Source organism: Prinia subflava, chromosome 7, assembly GCF_021018805.1.
Source record: "Prinia subflava isolate CZ2003 ecotype Zambia chromosome 7, Cam_Psub_1.2, whole genome shotgun sequence".
In the NCBI taxonomy this organism is placed as follows: domain Eukaryota; kingdom Metazoa; phylum Chordata; class Aves; order Passeriformes; family Cisticolidae; genus Prinia; species Prinia subflava.
Genome location: NC_086253.1, coordinates 14,394,310 through 14,417,208, shown reverse-complemented (window position 1 = coordinate 14,417,208; position 22,899 = coordinate 14,394,310). Strand labels below are relative to the sequence as shown.

The window sequence follows — 22,899 nt, the reverse complement described above, 5'->3', positions numbered from 1 at the left end:
AACATCCGTCACAGTGACGTCACAGGCACCGCCCAGTCCGGCGGACGCTGGTAATGAGCCTGTGGGCCTGCCCTCATGAATAATGCATGAGGCCGGGAGCCCGCCCCGCCGGCGCCAACCAGCCGGGTGGGTGCTACCACTTCAGTCAGGGGGAAGTGCCAGCCTAGGGGCTGCTTCGGCAAGGAAAGCTCTCTTTGGGCTTCGACGACCCCTCTGTCGTCAAGCGAAAAACACCTGCAAAAGAGATTTTATTTCGTTTTGCGGCAGCGGCTGTGATCGGCTTTTATCCCAAGAGACTGGGCAGTGCCAGCCGCGACGTCGCCTTCTCCTGCCGCCTGTGATCCTGCCGGGCGCTCACTCGGGGCGGAGAGGGGATCGCCCCGCCCCTTCGCCTCGCGCGCCGCTCATTTGCATTGACGCACGACCGCGCGCCACGGGCGGGGCGGGGGTGGAGCGCGAGCGCGGCGGCACGAGACGGGCCGGGTGTGAAGGCCCCGCCCAGCCCCGGCTGGCCCCGGCCCCGGGCGCGGGCGCGGGGCGCGGAGCGTGTCCGTGTGTCCTCTGGGATCAGGGTCTGGGCTGCCCCATTCCCTGTCCCGTGGGGCACTGCAGCGTCCAGAGCTCCGGGGAAACGTGGGCTCGTCACCCCTTCCTCGCCACACACCCAGGGCCTGCCAGCAGACCTTGTTTGTTGGGCGCCTGAGAGACCCACGGGAGCTCGGGCGGCACCCGTGCTGAGGTGTGGTGGCACGGGGTGGTGCCTTCTGAGGTATTCCAGTACCAAAGGTGGGGTTTTACCCTTTCCTTACAGTGGAATCACAGCTCTTGGCAGCTGTTCAACGCAAACAAATTAATAGTTTGGCACCAGATGTAATGTTGATGTCAATGTATATGTCCCTGAAAAGACTAAAACAAGCGGCCTCGCTTTGTGCTGCTCTGGAAGGCTGTAGCTCAGCAGTGAAAGAATTCATACGCGGCTGTTGAATGTGTGGGTAGTTGGGGAAAGTGTCAGTACGTACTTGACCTGCTGAACTTTTCTCTAGGCATCTGTCCATGCCCACTATCAGCTTCATTCCTCCTGCCCTATGGATCTTTGGTCTGACCCAGGGTAACAATTCTTATTTCTTAAATGTGTGTATATTTTCTATATGCATATAAAACGTAGAGGGGGAAAAAACCTTGTTTCAACATTTCCAGTAATCTTGGATGTTGTTGTGAACCTGTATGAGTATGTATTGGGAAATCTGTGCTGTCTTGCAGGGTTAATATGAAAGTGCATTTGCACCACCAAAAAATAATTGATACCATGTTTATCTTTGCTATATTATGGCTTAGCACTCTAGAATTACTTGTTATAATGGTATTTTTTTCAAGAACTTGGCAGTCTTATCAGGGCTAAAAAATCCAGAGTGCAGATCAAGGCCTTACAGATGGTCACATGCCGAGTAAATGTTGCAGGCCGAGTACTGGTTCCTCTCTGAGGAGTGGATTGCCCCACAGCACAATCCTCATAAACATTAGTGTGGTGAGCTGCAGAACTGGTATCATCTGGCTTCCCTTTGTGCTGCTGTCATACACCTGACACTGAGTTGTGTGCAAGCCTGAACAGAAGTTGTCCTCCACCTGGGGCGTTCTCAGGCAGTGTCTAGCAAGGGTGGAAGCAATGCTGCACTGCACTCTCTTATAACCAGCTGCCTATTTCTACAAAGTGTGTAGGAACTCATTCAGTTGAGGGGTTTTTCTTGTAAGCAGTCAGCTTCTCTTTCCCTCACCTTTAAATCAAGCCCAAATTCTAGCAATTCTTCCTTCAAAACAGCTGTTTTGGTGTACATAAGTATTTTTTAAAATTGGCTGAAGGACAAGTGCTCACGTCCTTCACCACAGCTTATCTTTGGCATAGTAGCCACTCACCCCAATTGCATGTGTCTGTTAAATCAGCTTTCACAGAGTGAAGATCATCTATTTTTAACCATGTAAAAAGTAAATGTCCACTCTGCATTAGCTGCCTAATGTTCTACAAACACAAGACAGGTACTACCAAAGAATGATTCATCTCCTAACAAAGGTACTTTTAGAGAGAGAAACCTGATCTCTCTCTCTCTGTTGATTATGAGCAAAGGTTCTGGCTGTCTTGCTGCAGAATCCAGTAGGTCTTTGGTGGTCCCTGGTCTTGGGGCACATGCTACTTGACTCTAATACAAGCAGTAACAGTTGTACCTAATCAAACTAAGCATCCTTGGAAAACCAGGCTCTTCTGCCTCAGGTATGAGACCCCTTGTGTGCTGAGGCTACACATTCTGGCTTCTCCACCAAGTCAAGTCTCTTTAGTGGAACCTTGGTGCCATTAAGAAGTGCTGAAGCCTGTCCTTGGCAGTTTGTTTTCTCTCCCCAGTCTTCAGTTTCTTGATTTTTAACCATTTGACCTTCACACCCTTCTTAGGTTGTTTTTCTCTCCCTTGTAATCTCTTCATTCCTTCGTGCTTTTATCTTAGCTGTCCCTTTCTAGGGAAGGCTTGAGAGCTTTTTTGGATTAGACTAGTTCAAAGATAATAGTGTCTGAGATTAAATGCCTAAACAAACGTATAAGAACAAGCTAAACGTGTGTTATGCTTCCTTCAGGTACCTCACCTATTTGCAACACAGCAACTGCCTAAATTTGCCTTTCCAGACCCTAGGGTATTGTGAGAGGCTTGGATTCCATGTTCCCTGATTGTTGAGAAGCGAGACCGCCTGAAGAGGAGAGCATGCTGGCAGAGCCACGCCTCACCTGAGTGACCTGAAGAAGCTACAGAGTCGTGGAGCTGGGATGAGTTCCTTAGATTAGACAGCAAACATTACAAATGCCAAGCCATACACAATATCAGTGTACATAATATGTAAATTGAAAAAAACCAGATGTTGCAAAGCAAGCTGTCAGTATGGTAGAACTAAATATACATAAGTTATGTTTTTTGCAGTTATTAATCAACCTGCTTCTGTATTTTCATTCCAACAAATGTGCCAGACATTGACTTCACCTGGGAGGCCTGTGGTAGAGCTGGGGCTGACAGCTCTCCTGGATTTGTTGGTGCCTGAAAGACAATGATCATCTTGTTTGGTGTTCTGCATCATGCAGTGAGTGTTAAATTTTGTGTGGTGAGTTTAACCAGTAGTGCTATAGAATAGAAAGTATAAGGACAAATCACATTAAAGTATATAAAATAGCTGTAACTGTGTAAAGACAAAATAAACTGTAAGGGTTACACACCAGCTCTGCTTGCTGCCATTTGGGTAACATGAAAGGGATCATCAAGGTAGTGGCTTCTGAGTTTTGCCTCTGAGTGGTTATCATCTCTTCTAGAAATTGCCATGCAAAGCTTAAGTTCTTTCCTTTTATAAACCCAGGAGAATAACATCTTCTATTGGCTAGTGTTAGCAACAGGATATTATTATATGAGAAAGGATTTTGGCCCGCTGTTCTCTTTTTTTTTTTTTTTTCTTGAACAATAAAACTTTTAGTGGTTATAAGAACTGAATGGGATTGTACTGAGATGCTGTGCAGTTCAGAGTGGTCTGTGGGTTTAGCTCCTTTAAAAAGGTCTGTCTTCTTCTGTGGGGTAGGATCCATACTTTCTAAATTATCAGATACCACTTAACAAGTGTTACAGTTTTTGTGAACACACAATAGGTCATGAAAATTAGATACAATATGTAGACTTGATATGTACACAGAGCTATTTCAGCACTTCTCATTTTGGAAATGAACACGAACAGAAGAATATCAGGAGCCTAATGTATACAAGACAAAGTAGCTCTGACTAGTGGTAGAATCTACTCTTTCCCTCCTATTAGCTAGTTGGAAAATCACCATGCCTGTGATTTTGAATATGGGCTGCAATTAGATGTACACATAAGAAGTATTTTTGCTTTCATTTCAATACTAAACACAGCTTTTTGATGATTTCTTTGCATGTTACAGTTAAAAGTAAGCATTACAGATAGTACTGACTTCAAAAAACCTTTTGTGAATTGGCTCAGCATAGTGGAGACTCATTACCTGCTTGTAATGTAACAAGTTGTTCTTTCCACAGTCCACAATATTTATAGGTCTTTCACCATTTGCAGTGATTTACTATTTCATTTGACCTCTTTTCCAAAGATGTATAGCCACAAAAAAACAAAAAACAAAAACAGAAACAACAAACAAACAAACAAAAAAACCCAACAACAACAAAAAAAAGAAATCTGTTTCTTGTTTTCTCTTGCTGTTTTACCACTCCTTCTTGTTTTGCATATTGACTCCTTTTCCTAGGGTCTTTGTTAACCCTCTCTGTTTAGGTAGCTGTGTCTGTCCTGTTGTGCTTGCAAGGGTTCTGCTAAAGATCTGCTCAGTCTTCTGTGGGATCAGGCTTTTTAGGGAAGCACACAGTCTGCTGTCCTGTGGTCTGTGACATTTGTCTGCTTTGGTGCTCAGCCTAAACTGTGACATGGGGTTGCACATGCATTCCAGGAGCAGCACATTGTTCTAGCTGGTAACAAAACACACGATTCACATACTTCTGCTGGAGCTGCTTCCTCTTAACCCTAAAGTTGATTTTTTGTTAATGACATTTTCCTCCCATGGAAACATGGTGAACAGTCTGGGATTGCAGATTATTCATCTAGAAAAGCAGATTATGAGGTTTGACATGTTGCAGGAAAAAGAGGTCTGAAGATTTATATCAATGTGCTTCATTCACTGTTTTTTGTTCTTGATTTTTTTAAACTCTGAAAATAATAGTCATGGACCCTTAGGAAGGATGTAGGTAAGTCTTTTTTTCAGCAGTGAGCAGCCTGTTGATTTACAGTAGCTTATCTTTTCTCCTGGTGGTTTTTCTCATTAAAAGAAAAATACTAATTACCCAGATATAACAAGACTGGGTAAAAAACCCTTTCTTAGATCATTGTGTGTTGAAATGAAATTTAAAGCAGTGGGAAAAATTAACACCAGCAATTGAAATAATTTGCTTTGTTCCCATATTCCCACCCCCATGTTATGTTTTTGTTTGTTTTTAAGGTTAAAAATCTTAAAATTCACAGGAGATGGTCAGCTTTCTTGCTTTATTCAAAGCCCAACTTCCATCATGAAAGTGTTCTAAACTTGAAGGATACAGGTTCTGGTCACAAGAATGCAAAGCAGTGATCTACTCTTTTTTTAATTCTTTGTGCCCTGGAGTTTAACCTGCACAGTAGACTAATATTCTCTTGCTTGCTAGTGGCAGTTTCTGTTTCTTTTTTGTTTTGTTTTGGTTTTTTTTTTTTTTGGTAGTGGAAGTCATTAGACTTTCTCCCAAGAGAATCACTGCCAAAGTAAACAAACATCTTCATGAAAGGAAAATAATATATAGAGCATTCAGAATTCCATGTTTTACAGAGGAATATTTATGGCAACCACTAGTGAATTAAAGTGAACAAAATCCTATTTCTAGTTTGCTACTTTTTCTGTGCTAATTGAATGTGGCAATTTCTGCTAGCTTCTCAGCTATTCAGTGCAAGTACTGGATGCTAGTTATAATTTAGGATGAAGGAAAATAAGATGAAACTCAGTTTAGAAGAAGGGTTTTCTTTTTTTATTTATTGTTGGGATTTGAATAGTGCATGTAAACCTCCAAGGAATCGCTGTTGTCTCTAAAATGTTCTGCATGTGGTTGGCAAGAACAACAAGGACAGAGGAAAGTTCAGCTAAAAAATTCATAAAGGCTGTCTGGTGGAATGCATTATAGTCATCTGTATACCTCTGTGCTCCTATCCCTCTGAACTGATAATTTTTAGCTGAGATAAAACGTTCTGAGGAACAGGAGGCTGGCAGATTTGCAGCATAGATTGTTTGAAGGTTTAAATACTGTGACTATCTCATCTTACTGTAAGTCTGTAGATATAATGTAAGCTGGAGTTGCTGAAAAGTGATAGAATGGCTCATGTGAACAGCCAAAAAAACCTGTGAAGAGCTTATTTTGTGTATGCTGCAGAATTCTGCTCTCATTCCACCTCCTCTACAGGACAGCAGTAATTCTACAGTGAAGCAGAGACACTTCAAATTTGTTGACGATGAGACCATATCTAGTTCTTTGTTTAGGCAGTGGCTTTCACAAAGGGGACCAGTGCTAACTGCGAACTGCTGCCAGCACCGTCATATGTTTCTTGACAAATGCAAAGTGTTCAAAAAGTTGGCACTACAAAATAGAGATACTGTCAATCTTTGTTTAATTCTCAGAATGGCTTTTAAGCTTTTAAAGCTTGTGTTGTTGCTGATACACTTGCATATCAGATAACATTTTTGACAATCCTTATAATATGTCTGGTTAATTTGATCACATTACTGAAACGTAAACCAAAATTCTGAGAGTGCTAAGATGTTACTGCTGGTTTTTCCTATGTGCTCTGAGCAGAAGAAGGGTTTGTGCAGCAGTGTGTGCTGCTATAGCCAGAATACAGCATTTTCTCATCTTTTCTATGCACTGTGCAGATGCAGCTGCTGCTGTTTGCCAAACATGAAGGTGTTGTTCACAGCTCTGTGAGTAAGTTTGGGTTCTGCCTTACAGAATGCATGAGACATCTCTACTAATTGCACAAGTGTTCAGGCTATATTTATGTACCTGAATATTGTGGTGTAGGAGGCAAAATGAAATTTTAAGGGATTATTTTGATAATCATTGGCTAGGTCTCCAGAAGCTCATGGAACAGAATTGTGCTGGGAATAACTGCATGGTGCTTCCAGTGATAGAATAATCTGTTCTGAAGGGTGGAATGCTCGAGTGTGACTGTATGTAGGAGATGAAGTAGGAGACCGAAGGAAACACTGGAAAATTTTGGAAGAGGCTGTGAAGTAGCATTCATTGAGTCCTGTAGGTAGCCCTGATCACAGATGCAGCCGGAGGAGCCAAGTGTGTGTCTGAAGCTAGGCCTGCCCCTCTGGAAGAGTGTACAGATCATGTAGCAACTTAAACAGAAGGAGTATATGTTTGTACCTCAGCAGGCTATTAAAGAAGTGCTTTCAATTGCTACAAGAAAATTTATTAAAGTTTACTCATTAAACTCGAAAAGGTAGTAGAGGAACAGGTTCCCCTTCTGAGCCATAGCATCTCTGTTGTACAAAAACCAAAGTCAACCTATCTGATTTATATATGAAAATACATTCTCTTGTACTTGACCTTATTTTCTCTTTGAGTGTAAGATGGATGCTCACTAATTTTACACCACCACCCACTGTTTCAGTAAAATTATTTTTAACAGATTCTGCAAGAAATTTGCTGCTTTAATTAATATGGAATTATCTCAGAAATTACCAGTGCAGACTCTTCAAATTTACCATAGAACAAAATTTAATCAGTCTAGAGCTGAAGAAGGACAGATTAAAATTAAAAGATACATTAACTGTATAATTGTGAGTAATTATGGTGATATATCCAGTAGTCAAGGTGGGCCTCAAGCTCTGGGGCGGCCCCTGGGGTATCAGTTTAGCAGCCAGCCTGCTGGAGGGTAGGGTGCTCTCCTTCCCAGTTGCTCAGGATTGCTCAGGACGTGCAGCATCTTTTAGGAAATGCTCCATCATCCATGGCTGGAATGATGAGACTTGTTCTGTGATGAGGCTGTCCCTCTGGGAGGGAAAAGGGGCAGGCCTGAACACAGTGCAGGATTGAACTCAGCTCTGCCATACAGCAAATGAAGGCTCTCTCAAGACTTGGCTGTTTTTAGTCATGTCCCAGCTGCCTTCTCCACCCCAACTTTTTGTTTGTTTTTTAACCTACTAAGTTATTTTTTTGAACAGTGGAGAGTGACTCTGCTGAAGCTTTCACTTATTTTCCTGTGGGTCTCCCTCTTCTTTCTAAATATGCCTAGCTCTAGCTGGGATTCAGAAACAAGAAATCTTGAGTTCTCCCATAATAATTTACATCTCTGATATGATGGTGAATTGTAAATCAATGTTAAGCTTCATGACTTTTGAACATTCATGTAGCTATGACAATACAAAGACATTGAAAAGCAATATGCTGATTTTGCCCCATGTATTTTGGTTACTAAATAATATTACCCATGTGATTATTTCTTAATGCTTATGTATAACATCCTTAATAATTGTAAAGAAAAGAAATCCAAGAAAAATCTTTGCCAAGAAACTATGCAAAAGCTAAACGTATCAGAATATTAATGTTAAAATATTTTAGAAGTCCATTAACCATAAAAAATAATAATTGACCTAGAAAATGTAGGGAAAATACTGCACTTCAATAAAATGAAATATATTTAAAAAGTAAACACACAGTTAAATGCCATCCAGACAACCCTAATTTACTTCTATAATGAGAACCTGACAGAAATGTGGAGTTAAATTTAGTTTATTTCCATAGATTCTATTTATTTTAACCCTTTATACCCAGTCTTGCATAAAAGAATTATGATTGCTTGGGTTCCTTAACCATCAACTCCTCTATATTCACATGTTTAGGGTTTTTGTAAGTTTTATCTAACTGAGCACTGGAAGTTGCACTTTCTAACTGCACAGCTACAGTGTAAGGGAACTAAGGAAAGAGTAGAATTGTTGCTTTCATCTTCTACACAAAGAGTACAAAACCTACTGTAATTCTGTCATTTCTTCTCTCATTATAGCACTGAGAGCTCAGATCCATTTTTATGGAATGGCACAAAGCAGTTTGCTGCTTAAGTATATCTTACAGAAGCTGAGGAACACGTATACCACAAATCAATTATACCCATGATATTAAGAGGGAAGATTACATAGATCTTTAAAAATTCCCAAACCCTGGCAAATGACCTTGAGTAATTCTGATATCATTTCAGATCAGTGTGCTTTGGCTGGTGGTCAGTCAAAATGAATCATCCAAGGAACCTTTGTTTTCACAGTTGTAATCCTTTTTTTTTTCTTTTGTGCATGTTTATATAGCAGGTTGTAGCTAAAGTGCAGAAAACCTCATAAAATTTCTACATGAGGAATTCGAAGGGCTTTTCCTTTCTGTCTTTCCTCCCAAATAACCTTTCTTTTTTTCCACATTCAAAGGTCGTCTTTATAAGAGGAAATTTACCAGAGACTAGAGCGGTATAATTATGCCTTGTGGATGCTTTTTAATCTTGCTTGAATGCCTGTAGAATTCAAGTGTCCACATGGGGAGTTATACCATCAGAACTATAGGGGCGTAATTATTCTGGTGAATTCTGTACTGAGACAAAAGCTTCATGAAAAGGAATTTTATTTTGGCTCTTTACTTTTCAGCTTATTCATATTCTGAACTAAAAGGAGGTGATCAAATCAATGAAAATAATGAAAATTCAATGGTTACCAAGGGCTGAGGAAATTGGAAAGTAATAAATATATATGTTTCTTGATAACACTCGTGTGCGTTTTTGTTCTTACTCTCTCGCCAGTGTTTGAGTTTGTGAAGGGTTTAGTGAAAGGTTCATAAACAAGGCTTGTTCTTTGCTGAGCCTCATAAACTAATATATGTAATAGCTAACCACTGGTAGAATATTAGAGATTCTTAGCTCCCATAAAAAGCAGCTGGGGCTTCAGGCAAATAGGACACTGGAGAATTAGTTGAATACTTTTTAGTTTCTGTAGGACCTCAGCAGTTAACTCTGATCAAATCAGCCATGGAGTTGCTATATGTGAATTTTCCTATGTCCCAGTTGAATTTTACTTCCTAAATATGTGCGTCCTAGGACAGTAGTCAAAATGTTCTCTACAAAAGTAGCCCATTTACATGAAAATAACTTTCTGTAGGTCAGTAAGGGTGTAGTAACCCTAATAATTATTTACAAAATGTGCTTAGAGTAAATTACAAGCATGTCACTGTAATTGCTGCATAGACTTTAAGAGAAGAAGAGCTCCTTCATTTTGGTGATGTAATCCAGTTCAGGCTTAGCACTGACCACAGAGCATTGCACAGTATGTCTTGCTTGAAGACCAAGGTGAATTTCATTAGAAAGACATCTTGTTCATATTTAAAGGGTCCGGAGAACAAAGAGTCCACTGCTTGTATACCAACACTCACTGTTCATGTGAAATGTTTTATTTGTGGTCTAAATTTAGCTTTGACTTGTTCAATCTTTGCTGGGTTAAAAAAGCCTTTAATGCTGGACAGTATTCAATGAAAATACTTAAAGGCTGGGATTGAGGCATCTCAGCCCTCTTTAGTTGTTAAGCAAATCTCATTGAGGCACTTTAGTTTCTTACTGTAAGGCAAGATTTCTGTACCAGTAGTTTTTCTTGTAGTTTCTTTCAAGTTTTCAAACATCTTTCTTAAGTAAAGACATCAGCATTGTCAGCAGTGGTATTACTAATGAGAGAATTACAGCAGGAGCTGAGCAAAAGCATGCTGTCTCCTTGCTCTTTTTGAAGCATGGAGAGGCTTTTGTTTCTCATATTTCTCGTCACAGGCCTTTTATGAGAGATACTTTGCAAGGACCTCCATAGTATAATATGTTTTTCAAGGCAAGCTTATTAGAAGGAGACAGCAAGGTGATACATTGCTGTGATAACCAGAATATTTGGGTTTGCCCTGGGTAGTGTTACACACAGTGGTAGTGCTTCACTCCTGCTTCATATTCTTTTGTCTACTACAATTTCTTTTAGGGTTGAAAATACAGCCTTTAGTCTTGTAGATATTGTTTACTTTATTTTTCAACATGTGGTACCAATATTTTTATCATTAATGAATCATACATCTGTCATTTTAGGTGAAGCAGTTTACAAGGAGGCATGGCTGTGCCATTTCTTTATTTCCTATTTTTCACCTGTAGAATTTCCAGGTACTGATTTCATCAGTACTTCATTTTCATCAAAGCATATCTCCATATTTTCATCCAATATATTCACCCAAGGTAAATCAGTAGAATTAGTAAAAAAAAAAAATCTTTCCTGTGAGCTAAGTGTTGAAACATTGCAAAGGGAAGATGAGTCTGGTTTTGGTTACCAATAGAATTCTGTTATTTTTTTTTAATTAATGTAGAATAGAGGTCTTTGCATGGTGTCATGAAATAGTTAGATAAGTTTCAGAAGGATACAAGTATGTGGTTTTGCATTTGTACCCCATCACTCTACAGCTGTTTCAGGCCTGCTGCAAGCATGCTGAAACATAATATTTAAATTTCTTTTTAGTTAGCGATAGTTTTCAGTCCTGAACTGTTCTCTCCAGAGCAGACAGTGTACCAGTCATAGTAAAGCCTTTGCTAGACAATCTGAGGAACTTTTTTGGTGTTCTGAAAATAGTGAGATCAATTTTATTGTGGTTGTGTGGGTTTGTGCAAGGGGCAGAGCACTGCAGACATGCTTAGAAAAGCAAGCAAGGAAGCCCATCAGCCTGAGGGCTGCTTGCAATGTGACCCTGAGAAAGAGATGATTGAAACTGTGCATAAGGAAACTGTCTGCTGCAGTTTGCTTCCTACTGTGTTCAATGAAACAGCATATAATATATATGGTTTGTACATGAATAGGACTGCATTGAATAAATGCCTATTAACAGTTCAAGGTGCAACATACAAGACATCAAAAATCAGCAAATTGTTTTGTATTTACTGACAAAGTTTATAGTGGTATCTTAGAAAGCCCTCAGTGAAGGTGAATGGAGACAGAAGACAGTGATGAAATTTAACTAAAACTATGCAGCAAGTCTGTTTTTCTGTCTAGAGTTCTAACTGAAAGTTATACATTTCTAGCAGCACTGAGTATTTTTGTTTGCTTTGTGTTTTCTAGTCAGAACAAAACATTGATAGTTATGGAATCATATAGAAAAACCCAGGGTGGAAGGGAGCTCTGAAGATTATTTGCCCCAGGCTCTTGTTGAAAGCAGGACCCTAGATGAGATAATCAGGGGCCTATCAAGGCCAATGAGTTACCCACTTCTCTGGGTAATGTGCTCAAAGTTCAGCTGCTCTCATGGTGAAGAATTTCTTCTTAAACAGAAATGGCTTTCCCCCGAAGCAGCCTATTGCCTCATGGCACTGGGCATCTTGCTGAAAAGAATCTCTGTCATCTCTGTAACAACAATTTAAGTGTTAGAAAATAGTGTTCAGCCTTCAATTGTATCTTCTTCTTCTTGTTTGCTGAACCAACCCAATTATTTCATGCTTTCTTCATCTGTCAAGTTCTCTAGTCCTCTAATCAGCTTGATGGCCCTCTGCTAGATTATCTCCAATTTTTTAGTCTGTTTTTTTAGCTAAGAGGACCAAGACAGGACACAGTATTCCAGGTGTGGCCTAGTAAGTGCTGAGGAGAATGGAACTGCTATATCCATTTTGTTTGCTGGCTGAAGACATACTGAGGAAGCCGACACCACCATCTGCTTTCATCCTGCAAGAGCATCAATCTGGCTTGTGTTCAGCTCTTGACTCTCAATAATACTATTTAGTTTTTGACTATATTTAATGAAAGCAAGAAACAGAAGTCACAAAGCTTCTGGAAAAAAAGGGTTTTACCCAATGCCCAATGACTTCAGCCTTCAGCCCAAGTAGGGAGACTTGTTTTTGTTCTTTCCTTGTTTCGGAGAGCTGGACCTGTACTGCTCCCAACCCTGAGCTGTGCCCTCAGGAAGAGGCTGTAACAAGCCACAGCATGTTCCAGAGTTCCTTCAAACTCACATGTTGCCACAATGATATTTTGGTTTCATATTCTTCTGATGTTTCTTAGACTAGGGACTACAGATATGATACCTCCTTGGGGTTCCCTTCCCTTCCCTTCCCTTCCCTTCCCTTCCCTTCCCTTCCCTTCCCTTCCCTTCCCTTCCCTTCCCTTCCCTTCCCTTCCCTTCCCTTCCCTTCCCTTCCCTTCCCTTCCCTTCCCTTCCCTTCCCTTCCCTTCCCTTCCCTTCCCTTCCCTTCCCTTCCCTTCCCTTCCCTTCCCTTCCCTTCCCTTCCCTTCCCTTCCCTTCCCTTCCCTTCCCTTCCCTTCCCTTCCCTTCCCTTCCCTTCCCTTCCCTTCCCTTCCCTTCCCTTCCCTTCCCTTCCCTTCCCTTCCCTTCCCTTCCCTTCCCTTCCCTTCCCTTCCCTTCCCTTCCCTTCCCTTCCCTTCCCTTCCCTTCCCTTCCCTTCCCTTCCCTTCCCTTCCCTTCCCTTCCCTTCCCTTCCCTTCCCTTCCCTTCATTCACAAATGCAAAAGTCCAGAGAAATTCCCCAAAATTGGAAAAGAAAATGTGCTTGCCCAGCTCCAGTGTGATCCTTATGACATATAAGGTCTTTATGTTTTGTTTCTTTCCTTTGATGTGAATGAACTTGCCTGGAGTTAAGTGATTAGTCATTACTTGAATGGCTCCATCTTGGTGGTATTGGTGAGTAAGTAGAGCTACCCAAATTTATTTTTTAAAAGGTGTTATGTAAAAGGTATTCACCTTAATGCTTTTAGCATTAAAAACGGTGGACCTGGGGCCTTTTTATTCTTTTTTTGTACCTCATATAACTTCATATATGCAATATAGTAACTTGTGATGGGACAAGGGATCTATTTGTTTTGTTTTAGAGGAGCCAGGAAATATCTAAAAATATTTTAAAGTACCACAGTTTTTTAACAAAAGCAGCTTGGGTATAATGTTTTATGTACTGGGTAATAAAACCGGGATCAATATTCATTGCTCCTCTTATTTGATTTTACAATCCAAGTACTAGAATAAAAAACAAAACAAAACAACAAAAACAAAGCAAAACAAAACAAAAACCCATCAAACAAAACCACTGGCATTTTTCTTGCACAATACAAATTGTGCAGTCAAGTTCTCCACACTATATTTTACTTGCAGATTTCAAAGCATGAAAAACAATAACTTTAATTAATATATTAAAGGGGAATAATATTTCCACATTACATTTTAAAGATATTTTCAACCTCCCAAAATTTTAAATGAGGTAATTAATTTAGAATCTTAGTGTACCATGAAAATGGCACACCTTTTATGTCCATTACACTAACAGCAAAGCAGACTGTAGACTGGTGGGCATTTAGTACAAGTACATGGACAAATTCTGATGCAATGGAGAGCATCTCTTTCTAGGATTTGTTCACAGTGTCTGAGGAAAAGATGTATTCCCATCAGTAAACCCAGAATGAGAACTACTTCTAAACAATATTAGGAATAATCTAATCTCAGGAAAATCACAAGAATATTGTAATATGGAAATGTCTGCATCAAGCCTGAAATAAATCTATGTTGGACTTTGTGATGCACCAAGCAGTGTTGGCTGTTGATTGCCAAAAACTCTCAGATACTGCAGTATCTCTACTTGGAAACAAAGGTTTTGCATCAGGCAGAATTATGTGAAACATAAAATTGACCAGTTCATCAGAACAATTTGTTTCCCTAACCGAGTGCTAAAAGGGGAAGCTTTAATAGAAAGTGGGACTTCTTAAGGAAATCCTGCTGGGTATTCTAAAGTCTGTGCTTTAATGAGCAGATGAGTAAGTTACCTTGGAGAGGAAAGCAACCTAGTAAAGAAGGCACAAAGGTGATAATTAAACAAGAAATCAATGTTAAGTATGGAAAAGAGGGGCATAACTGAGACTGAAAATTGAATCGACACAATGTAAATGACTTTTGGAGAAGATAAAGGTAATAAGGAATTATTACTGGCCAGTAGAGCTTAAGACAATGAGAAGACATTACCAATGTATTAGGAACAAAAGAACAACTAAATCAAGTATAGATTTCAGTCTTTCAGAAACAAACCAGAAAAGAACCAATGGCTGGAAATCAAAGCTTGAAAAATTCAATCACTATAAAGGTGCAGTGAGGGTGATTACACAGAAATAATTTCCCAGTGTAGGTAGGTGGTAAGTTTGCCATTGCTAGGAATTTAATCCAATTGGATATACTTTAATCTCAGTCTGGTAACAGTCTTGGCAGCTTCTCTGTGGATGGCAGCGGAGGTCAATTGTTCTGTGCAATCTTTACATCTGTGAATTTGTATTTTTGTTTTGTCACTCCCTTTTTTTATAAACTGTTGAAGAGAACAGAGAGCTCTCATTGCCCACAACATGTTCACACACTCAGCTCTGCTTTAAGCTGATGACTAAAAAACCTCACTCTTATGCTTCAGGGCTACAGCTGGCTGCATGCAGAAGGCAAGAGGCTGATTCTGTGAGTCAATTCTGGATTTTTTAATTTCATTTTTCTCCGAAGCCTGAGGGGCAGACATGGCTCTCTTGGAGAGACTGGGTTGCTTTTCTGCAGGGAAGTCCTCTCTTTTATGTAGCTGGTATCTTCCATCTGGCTGGAGGATTAGACAGTTTCAGGGCAGCAAGGACTATGAGTTCTTTTTTCTTTCCTGTTCATTACGACATCTAGGCATATCTGAAATCATAATAATGATCATTTGGGCATATCTGATATAAAAAACTCAATGTCATTACTGGGGCCTGGGGGAGAGGCACCAGAGTCTTTGTTTGAATTCTTATTAGCTTAATTTCTTCAAGACAGATTTTTGTTTTATTTGTTTTGGCTTTTTTGGGATTTTATTTGGGTTTTTGTTTTGGTTTTTTTTTTTTTTTTTTTTTTTTGCATAACCCAGCTCACTGTGGTAAGCAATGCTAAACAGGTGAACGATTACACCACACACAAAAGAGCAAGTTATCTGTTCTGGTTTAAATCCCGAATTATATCTTACTCTTGCTGCAGTAAGAGTTATAGGTTAGAAATACATCCTGCTTTTCAGAAGGGGCTGCTGCCAGTCAGGATGCCTGCTGGAGTTGCAGAGCTGCCATACAGGCTTCCCGAGTGCTGCTTTGCTGGCTGTGTGCAGCAGCTAACAAAGAGTGTGTTGTGCTTGCAGCAGTGTTGCTTCCAAGTCTGGCTTTCCTTCTGCAGCACTGCTTTTGTTTAAAAAACCTGCTCCTCCAAAGCAAAAATAAGAAACTTTACTAACATTGCACTATCAGAGAGGGAGGATACAATAGATTTGCTGATTGTTTTGGTTCTGTTGAATTGCAAAGGGCAGTGGGTGGAAAGGGGACGTCAGGAGATACTGGAAGAGCCAAGTTACCTATCATCATCTCCTAAGAGGCAAACAGGTCTGCCAGGGTTCTGCCCGGTGGCTGTGCTGGCAGGTGTCTCTGCTCTTAAACTGCTCTGTTACATGCGTGTGAAAGTACTCCTGCTTCAAAAAGAGCCTCCCTTCCATTCAGGAATCTGTCAACAGGCACCTATTGTCCTCCTGCAAAGCTGTGAAAGGAGACCTGCTGTTTCATCAACATTAGCGTGTTTTCTCCTTAAGCATGTGAAGAAAAGGCAGCCTCCCTCTGATGTGAGCCCTTTTGTATTCTTTTTGTGTGCACCTTTTCAGGTGCTACTTGTGTGCAAGTGGAACTGGCACTTGCTTAGGTAAATATTGGCTTATTGCATAAGGCACTTTACCTATGATAAACCATCTATTCTATGATTTCTCATGTGTCATTTTGCATCACATATAACATTAGCTTAAGATATATATACATTTAATTTTGGGCTTATCCTGTACCCATTGTCTCCCAGGTGGCTGAGTATCTATCTATAGGTCTTCATGTCTCAGGAGGAGTTTGTATGTAGGAGCTGCAAGCAAAGGTAAGTCCAGCTGGAAAACTGGATACAAATGAATTGACAGAGAGGAAGGGAAAACCCAATAGATTCAGATCATTCTCTAAATGGCAGAACTAAGGAGAACTGGTTTGCTCTGGCTTTGTCTCTTTGTGGTACAAGACATTTGTGTTCGTCCCACTGAAGTGCGCTCTTCAATGGTACTTTCCAACCTACCTGTGTCCTCATAGTAAGATGTCTCACTTAACCCTAGTTCCTTTTATTCCATGACTTTTAGCCACTGTTGTTTGGCCTAACAACTGGGAATGACCCAGCAGATGCTGTTCTGGAGGTGCGTTCATGCAAGGTGGCCAACCTGTGTGTGTCTAGCATGGTCTGCAGCTGCTACCAGATGAACTTTATCAACTGCTCCTCATCTTTGCTGCCAGCAAAATTAATGACTTTGGGACCTGCCTTCCATGATGTGCTAAATTTTGCACAGATCTGTTGTAAGATTTTCCTGCTTAAAAAACGACTACGCTGTTCAGTTCACTTGAAGCTGAACAAACATGACAGAGAGACGGTGTGATGCACGCAAGCTTCATTTTCTCACGAAGCCAAGCTAAAAAAACCCACCAAATCTGCCTAGGAAAATTTTCAGCCAGCCTTTGAGAAGCTTGCCATTAATTATCAAAATGAAGAAGCAGAGTGTGCTAACACAGCTTTGATTCAAACTATCAGAATCAATTTCTCAAAAAATAGATGTGCTGAAAATAATACATAAAACACATTAGGTTTGTACACTGCCTGATATTCCTATTTAGTTTATGCATCTGGCCTTGTTATAACAGCTTCTAACCCTGAAAATCACCTTGCTTTCCCCAAACTCTAGATGATAAACAGAATTTAGAAGAACCATTTTTTTCTTCCTTAGGTGTCAGAGAACCTTTGTCTTTTAAGGTTGTTTATTTAAAGTGAGTAAATTGAACTAGGTCAGCCTGAGTTCTGGTGATGTTCTTCAGGGTGCCTGTGTTCCTGGAGCATCTCTGGAGGACTGCTACTCTGTAAGGTGTCTGCCACCATCCTGTCCTCTTGGCTGTTGCTCACAGAGCTTCTGTGCTGTGATAAACATATCCATGCAGGCTTTGCAGAGCAGATTTGGATTCATTGATGCAGAAATATGTAGATGCTAAATATGCATTTATTGTATCAGTGTTTCTATTGCTGTGAAGTCTGTATTTTAAGGGCTTTAAAGTTTCTGGAAATGGATTTTTGATTTATTCTGATAATAGCCTTCTGGTGCTTATTCACTTGCCGTCTGTGTTCTGAAGGCCAGTTGGGAACTACGGCTCTTACAAATCATTCCATGTATTTTGCATTAATCCAGGCCTTCCTACACTTCACTTGGTTGTTGTAAATGCAGTTTATAATTAATACAGAATGTGGTTCTTCTGCCCTGTGACTTGGAAATGTTAAAAGACAGCATTCAGTCATAGTTTATGCATTTGGTAGTGCAGACTGGGTTTTTACAAGAACCCATAAGAATTAGGCATTCAAATTTCATTAAAATGCTGTGGAAGTGAAGCATATAAGCTCTATTAAAAAGCTCAGCCATTATCTATAGCTCTTGGTATTTTCTTCTCCAATTTAATTTGTGCATAAACCTGCTTTGGGGAGAGAAGTGGACAGGGTTGATTTTGCTCACCTTTCTTTCTCCTTGGTGCTGAGGAACAGCCCTGCCTTAGAGCTTGAGCATGCTGCGGCTCTCTGAGCTCTTTCACTTTGAACTGTAGCTTCATATACCCACACAGATACTGATTTTATAATTAAAACCTCATTTTCCCAACCATAAAAATGAATGTAAGTATTCGATCAATACAACTGTTGATATAAATAGTTTGGTGAATGTGATGTTGAAAATTATTTACCCATATATATGTGTCTGTCTATTTATCTGTCTGTGACAACCTAGAAACTATTTGTACTTTTTCACACTCTGAAATTTTCAGGGAGACAAAGCGAATTCAAATCAGTGCAGAAAAGAAAATTGTATTACAGAATGTAAAAGAATTGGATATGTTGCTTTTAAATACAATGCAATATGACTAAGTGTTACATATAATATTCTGTCATGTGTCTAAGAGAACACAGAAGTTTCCTTTATATGCAAGAATCAGGAAAGTACAAAATGATATATATAATGAAGAGGAAGATGAGAGATCAGTAAGATGTCAGGATACTACAGTCAGGTGAAGAAGAGTAAGTAGGAAGCAAAGTTCGTTCTGCAGTCAGAAGGGATTGCTGCAACAGTACAGAATATGCAGAATTGCTGCAGGAAGGAGTTAATCATTGTGCCAGCAGTGCTCAGCCCCTATTTATTGCAAAAGAGAATTAATGGTTTTCCTGCCTGGTGCTGAAAATAGAAGTCAGATTTAAGTTGTTTCTTGAAGGCAGATATAATTAGATTGTGATACTTGTGGCTTTTGGGTCTAAATAATAGGACAAGAATCACTACCCTAAATCAGAACAGAGTGCAATCTCTTAACTGTTTCTTAGGAGTGAGCATAGGACAAGCACAGAGTGACACTTTTCCCATTTTCCAGCTGTGCACAATGTGCACTCTACTTAAACTGTAGATAAGGTGCATCATATATTTATTATCCCTTGCTGAACCCTTACTCTACAGATTGTTCCAATTATTTATTAAGCCCATTTATATTTTTGTTAGCCACAACATTCTTGTAACAATAGACTATACTCTGTGGCTGTGAATTGTATGGAAAAATACTTGTTTGATTAAAACTGTGGTACTGGGTGCTTGTGAAGTTTTATGGTAGGAGGAATAGTGAGCAAAGGTTTCTTACTTACTAGATATGTTAGATTCACTTTTATATACAATTATTTCTTCTTTTTCATCTCCTTTTCAAGTTGAAAAGTACTTTCATCCACCCTCATACAGTTACAACAGTATACTGCTATTCATTTATATTGTCTAGCGTATACCATTCCTACTTGTAATAAACCTTTGGGCATGGATCATTCAGAATTAGGTGAAATGTTTGGGATTTGGATGCAGTTTAGGTTTATACAATGGTGTAATATTGTGTCTTTTCATTCTTACATAATGATTTTTAATTCAATTTATGTTTTCTGTCTGCCGGTGAGCACTGGACAGATGTTTTCAGAGAATTCTCATCAAGGAGTCTAAGATTCTTGCTGAAGTGATACTAAATTATTTATTTGTTTGTTATTTGTCCCTGTGTATGTACAGTTAGGCTTCCCTCCATGTGTATTACTTTGCCTGTATTGATATTAAATAATGTCTATATTTTTTGTTGCTGAATCACCCACTGTTCAGTACAATGACACCTTTTGAGGTATTGACTGTTCTGAGTAATTTGTATCATCAGCAAACTTTACCATCTCATCATTAATTCCCTTTTCCAGATCATCTATGAATATATTGAAGAGAGCAAGTTCTAGTGCAGATATCTGATCACTTCTCTCCCATGGTGAAAACAATTTATTACTATGCTCCAAAACATCATTTATCTACCAAAGAATTTTCATCCTTCTGATAATTTAGTTTCTTTAAGAGCCCTTAGAGAGAGGACTTGTCAAAACATTTGACTTTTGGAAATTCAAGAACACTACAGCCACTGGCATTCCAAAGCTGGCTGACATCTTTAAAGAAATATTAATATCATCATTTTAATCAACTAACAATAAATTGAAACCTCCAAATTTGGTAAGGTTTCTCTGTTTGCAAATATTACATTATTTGTATACTACGAATATCTAAAGTGCTTTTACTATTCGTAGTAAGGTTTCTAGCAGTTAGTGGCAATTTCCGCAGGAAAGTTACTTACTATGCTTCGAGAAACTCCAGAGTGAGGTGCAGCTTTTCACTGACCCTGAGTGGGGCATGGTTTCTTTGCAATAGAAGTCTTCTGTTTATTTTCTGTAAATGAAACATCCCTGAAGCAACAGGGAGGGAATGAAAGTTAAATTTTATCACAGTAGCATTTACAGAAAGGTGAACTGTGAGAGTCCCTATTTATAATGAAGCTTGGACCAACCATGAGTTCCTAAAAACCTTACCTGCAGGTGCTTAATTTTTTTTTTATTAAAAAATGGATATCTGAGCTTTATGAACTTGTGATTAAACTTTTAAAATAAATTAAAGGTGAGAGGATTAGATGTGGAATTGGAAATGAACTGTGGTATCTTTTGCCTCTAGCTCAGCATTTTGAAGGCAATCCAAATGAGATGTGACAAAGTGCAGCGCACTCTTTTTTTTTTGCTGACCTATATGAAAGTGGAGTTTGGTCTCTGCCAAGTCCTTTGTGTGTGAATAGACACATCACTATCCCTGCTACTGTAATTAGCACTATTAGCCCTTTATTGGAATTTAAAATAAATAGGCCATGAGTTAGATATCACGGAGACTAAATGATCCCCTTAGATGATCTACCCAGACTAGAAGAACAGCCAGCTTCTCCTGGCACTCCCTTTTTTTCCACTGTTTGACAGAAGTTACAAAGGTAAATTTTAAGTCCAGCTCCCATGTTGCATCCTATTTGAACCTTAAAGTCCTGTTGAAGGACAGTTCCTGAGTGAGTTCCTTGAATGATACTGTGTTTTAGTCTGTTATGGGTCTTGACTACTCTTGGACAATTCCTTCCTGATGGGAAGAACCTCACAGAATTCCTCATGATGTCCAAAGAGGTGCTCCTATGTCTTCAATCTTAACTTCACACACCTCAAGAGAATAAAGTTAATCTATATTAATCTTTGTTTCTCATTACCCTGATGCTGTTTCTGGTACCTGTTCACTGTTAGACTGCCAGAAAAACTTCAGACCAAGTTCTCTCTCCTAGTCTTCCCACACTTAGACATCCTGCAGTAGTAGATGCCCTGAAAAGGAAATGGGAAGTGTTTTTAAGAGAAACATTGCATGCAGCTTAGTATCGACATGAATGCAGTCAGTGTACAGCTGGTGGTGACCATCTTACCCTTTTCTCTTTTCTTGACTGAAACCCCAGCTGCTTCTTCTCTTTTCCCCAAAGTGCCTAGTGGATTTTCTCCATTCAGTTGCTTCCTCCATCTGAACTTAGTCTCTGTTTCAAGTAGAGAAGAAGAAAACTTAGCAGCTAGAAAAGGCACAGTCCTTCAACCACACTGCTTGGCAGTGGTTGGTGGGTGAGCAAAGGGCTGGTAATTCTTATCCTGCTGCCATTCAGAGCCATGAATGGTGTACAGTGCATGCAGTGCTTCTGGACAAAGGATGATGGCACAGAAATCTGTCATTGCTCTTCTGGGGCAGTGATCATTATCCAAATGGTCTCTACATTGTGGTAATGGGAAAAATATTGATGGTCTCAATGTCTTGCACTGGGTTATTTCATATATTGGATTAGCAGTGGCACTAGAGCCAATGACAAGTGATACACTGCTGCACTGCTTTGAGAGTCCTACATGTTATGCCAGCAATGTGCTGGTATTCAGCCTTCAAACAGATGCATGCCTTCAAACCACATGAACACCAGCTCTTATTCTGGAAGAAAATAGCAGCAGTGTAAATGTGCTTTTCCCCATATTTTCAGCAAATAGTGGACTATTATAAGCTTTTATTAAAAATAAATTTGGACTTAGTTTTAGAACAACAAAAACATGCTGGTTCTTCCAATGCAGACAAAATCTTAAGCTGTCAATATGCAATTCTTGAAACAATGAGAATTTCAGCAATCAAATATTAGGCAATTCTTGTTTCCCACACTAGGTCAGCACTTTCTTGTAGAGTTAGTTCATGTCGTCACAGTGTGCTCCATGGAGGTGACTCATTTGTGTATTTTGGAGTTCAGACAAAGCCTATTAGCTGACTTTTCTCTGTTACCTTCCACATGTTTTTTCTGCGTTTGTAACAGCACAGTCTGCCTGCTGTCTGCAAATGGAACAGCTTCTCGTCTATACTTTCCTTATACACAAAGAGACTTCTAAGTGTGTCAGGTTATGGCTGAGAAAACTAGATTACATGCTACCTGAAAATTATCACAGAGGAATCTAAAAATGGTCTTGCTTAATTAACAGATAGGGGTGTTGTTCTATGCTGGTCCAACTATTTGACAATTGCTACAGCTTGTAAGGTTGGATATAATTACACAGGGCTGAAGATCCCTAATAATGCAGTAGTTTTTCATCTGTATAGAAGTAACTATGCCAGAATGGCTATGTTCCTGTTGGCTTTACTGCAATACACGATAGCAGATGTACCATTTTAACTATCTTGGTATTGTTAAAATGGGCAGTTTAACATTTATGTGTGTATAAAGCCTTTAAGCAGAGAAATGCTCAATCTGTTCTCCATTTTGGAAAAGTATCTATTACCTTAGGA

At 39.6% G+C, this 22,899-nt stretch overlaps 1 long non-coding RNA gene across 1 annotated transcript; it reads left to right on the top strand.

Annotated features, from left to right (window-relative positions):
- Positions 1 to 74: 74 nt before the first annotated feature.
- On the top strand, positions 75 to 7,510 carry LOC134552742 (uncharacterized). The gene is made up of 3 exons (XR_010080935.1): positions 75 to 786; positions 1,044 to 1,108; positions 2,620 to 7,510. It is a non-coding gene; the product is annotated as an uncharacterized LOC134552742 (long non-coding RNA).
- Positions 7,511 to 22,899: the final 15,389 nt, after the last annotated feature.